Consider the following 4,147-nt stretch of genomic DNA (forward strand, 5'->3'; position numbering starts at 1 on the left):
CCCATCTTGACATTGCAGAGTAGAGGTAAATCTCACCTACAGGAAGCTGATTCAGGACATAGAGTAATATGCCAAGATATGCAACATTTGAGATAAAGAGGTAAAAGAGTACTATAATACAGTTAATCATACTTGCTTTCACATGTCTCTGCAGGAAAGAAGCTGTTATGTATCTTTGTTTCTAAAACTACTGAGATCTTCAAATCATGTCTTTTATGCTTGGATGTTACAGGAATTAGAGAACATTTTGATATTGAGACAGCTTGATGAGAAATGTACTGGTTATCTTTCCCATGTAATTATAACTCCTCTGTACGGTATTCTCACAATAAAAAAAATCTCAAAGAAAGCTGGAGTAATCATTTCAATATTACCTTTTGTTCAAGGGAAAGAAACCATTTTATAGACAATAATTTATACGTATTTATCTAGTATCTTTCTTTCCAGAAATGGATTTTTTAAATGAATGTGGCTATCCACCAGAACAAATGTCTTCATTTATCTTAATCTTCTACAGACAGTATAATCAATTAGATGTAAGAAGGAGTTCATCAGTAGCACTTTAAAAATGTGGAAAGGGAGTCAATATACATATTTTTCCAACATCACCTTCCACATCCTCCTTCTTCCTTCCTAGGCAAAACACCCTATCAATAAAAAGGCTATGATATTTGGCTCTATACCTTGGAAATGGAAGCAGAATGTTATGGATGTCAGAGATGACGGTTAATAGTGTTTTACATAATAATGTCACATGTAACAGCCCTATGATTCCCGCGGATCTTAAAAATGTACTTCCTTAGTGATGTGATTGGAATGTGAGCCTTACTGGACTTAGTATTGTTTTCCACAACCTTTTCTACCACCTGGCCTAAATTTATAACACATAGTAAAAGAATGAAAAATAATGACATCTTAAGAATGTCCCATTATGACAATGATATGTACAAGACATAATGTATTTTTTCTCTTCTAATATATGTTTTTATTTTTTTTATTTTTTATGGTGAAAATACTGTACAGAGGAGTTACAATTACATGATCATGATAGGGAGTACATTTCTTATCAAGCATTGTAGCCTCCTCCTTTGTTTACCCTTCCCATTCCTTCCTATACTCCCTACCCTAGCACCCGGTCCTCCCCCCCCCCCAAGTTGTAAAGCTCATTTTCAACAAGACAACTTGTAATTCTCATTGTTGCAACAAGTCCAGCTGTATCCTTATTTAAACGACTTGTTTTTCCGCTTCCTCTCCACAAATTGTGCCGGTATCAAATAGAGTGAAAGCAGGGGTTGTACTGTGAGGGAGGGATATACAAAGCAACAAAAACGAATCTTATAATTGCGTTAGAAACAAATGCATGAAAGAAAAAAACATTTAAAATACATATCTTAGATCATATGCCTAACATCACCTTATCTGACCTTTTCTTCTTGACTCATACATATACTAGGCATTGCAAATAAGGGAAATCATGGGACCTATGTTTCTTTGGGCTTGGCTTACTTCACTTAATATAATTTTTTCCAAGTCTTTCCATTTCCTGACAAATGGAGCAATGTCATTCTTTCTGATAGAGGCAAAGAATTCCATTATGTATGTATACTACATTTTCTTAAACCATTCATTTACGGAACGGCATCTGGGTTGGTTCCTGTTCTTAGCTATGGTAAATAATGCTGCAATAAACATAGTTGTGCTGGTAGCTTTAGTGTGGTCTTGTTTGTAAACATTTGGGTAAATGCCCAAAAGTGGGACTGCTGGGTCATAGAGGAGCTCTATGTGGAGTCTTTTGAGGAACCTCCATACTACTTTCCAAAGTGGTTGAACAAGTTTAAACTCCCACTAAGAATGAAGTAAGGTTCCCTTCTGTCCACATCCCCTCCAACATCTGTTGTTATTAGATTTCTTGAATTTTGCCATTCTAACTAGGGTGAGGTGGTATCTCAATGCTGTTTTGATTTGCATTTCATTTATGGCTAGGGAGGTTGAACATTTCTTCATGCATCTATTGGCCATCCTACTTTCTTCTTCAGAGAAATTTCTCTTTAAGTCATTAGCCCACTTATTTATTGGGAAGTTGTTTCCTTGAGGATTTGTTATTGGGGGATTTAATTTTTTGAGTTCCAGGTATATTTTAGATATGAGACCCTTGTCCATTGTATGACTAGTGAAGATCTTCTCCCAAACCGTGGGCTTTCTATTGATCTTGCTAGCTATGTCCTTTGCCATGCAGACGCTCTACAACTTCATGCAATACCATATGTCCCTTTCTTTGATGTGTAGTGTTTCCGGGTCTCTATTAAGAAAATTTTGACGTTCACCAAGGAGACCTAAGGTTTCTTCTATTCCATCCTGTAATGTTTTGAGAGTGTCTGTTTGACTCTGAGGTTTTTGATCCATTTGGAGTTGATTCTGGTGCAGGGTGATATTTAAGGATCTAGCTTTAGTTTTCTACAAGTAGTTAACCAATTTTGCCAGCACCATTTACTGAAGAGGCAGTCTTTCTTCCATTCTAATTTTTTAGATCCCTTATCAAAGATTAGATGCCTATAGGTCTGTAGGTTCATTTCTGAGTTTTCAATTGTATTCAATTTGTCCTGACGTCTGTTCTTGTGCCAGTACCAAGCTGTTTTGATTACTATAGCTTTATAGTAGAGTTGGAAATTTGGTATTGATATTCCTCCAGCAATGTTCTTTCGGTTGAGGAGCGTTTTTACTATTCAGGTTTTTATTTTTCCATATGAATTTTTGGATTGCCTCTGTTATTTCCTTGAAGAATGAGGTTGGAATTTTTCACAGGCATCGCCTTGAATTTGTAGATGGCCTTGGGAAGTATTTCCATTTTCACCATGGTAATCTTTCCAATCCAGGAGTATGGGAATTCTTCCCATTTTCTAAGTTCTATTTTGATTTCCTTTTTCAAGTTTTTAAAGATTTCGTCATAGAGGTTCTTCGCATCTTTGGTTAAGTTAATTCCTAGGTGTTTTATTTTTTGTGGGGCTATTACAATGGAATTGCTTTCCTAATTTCAGCCGACATTTCTCATTATTGTCATACAGAAAAGCCATTGATTTTGGTGGGTTAATTTTATACCCTGGAATTTTGCCAAAGTTTTGAATTAGCTTAAGCAATTTGGGATTGGAGTGTATGGGATTCTTTAAATACATCATCATGTCATCTGCAAAGAGGGATAGTTTTATTTCTACCTTCCCTGTATGGTTCCTCTTTATGTCGGCTTCTTATCTTATTGCTTTAGCTAGTCATTCTAATAGTAGGTTGAAGAGAAGTGGAGAGAATGGACATCCTTGTCTTGTCACTTAGTTAAGAGGAAATGGCTTTAGTTTTTCACCATTAAGTATAAAGCCGGCTGTGGGTTTTTCATATACAGCCTTTATTGTATTGATGAATGTTCCATGGATTCTTAATTTTTCCAAAACCTTCATTATAAATCTTTGTTGGATCTTGTCGAATGATTTTTCTGCATCTATTGAAATAACCATGTCGTTCTTATCCTTTCTCCTGTTGATATGAGTAATAATATTAGTTGATTACCGTATATTGAAACAGCTTTGCATCCCTGAAATGAATCCTGTTTGATCATGATGTCTGATTTTTTGGATGAATTGTTGAAGTCGATTGGCCAAAATTTTGTTGAGAAGTTGTGCATCAATGTTCATCAATGAAATGGGTTTATATTTGTATTTCTTTGATGAGTCCATGCCTGGTTTTGGGAAGAGGATTAAGATGGCTTCATAGAATGTGTTCAGTAGTGAATTTTCTCTTTCAATTTCATTGTAGAGTTGGAGGAGTATTGTGCGCTCTGCTTTGAAGGCCTTGTAAAATTCCGCTGTAAAACCATCTGGTCCTGGACTTTTCTTAGCTGGGAGGTCTCTTATAGCTGTTTCTATTTCAATGCTTGATATGGGCCTGTTAAGATGGTTTAAGTGATCTTAGTTTAGTTTTGGCATGTCAATATTTGGTAGGAAAATGTCCATTTCTGTCAAGTTCTCAAACTTTTTAGCATAAAGTTTTGAGAAGTATTCCCTTAAAATGTTCTGAATCTTGGTTGTTTCCGTGGTGATGTTTCCATTCTCATCTCTGAGTTTAATTATTTGGGTGTGTTCTCTTCTTTTTCTGATAAGAT

The sequence above is a fragment of the Dipodomys merriami genome, unplaced genomic scaffold (genome assembly GCF_024711535.1).
Source record: "Dipodomys merriami isolate MVZ:Mamm:240054 unplaced genomic scaffold, mDipMer1.0.p SCAF_333, whole genome shotgun sequence".
NCBI classification, from domain to species: domain Eukaryota; kingdom Metazoa; phylum Chordata; class Mammalia; order Rodentia; family Heteromyidae; genus Dipodomys; species Dipodomys merriami.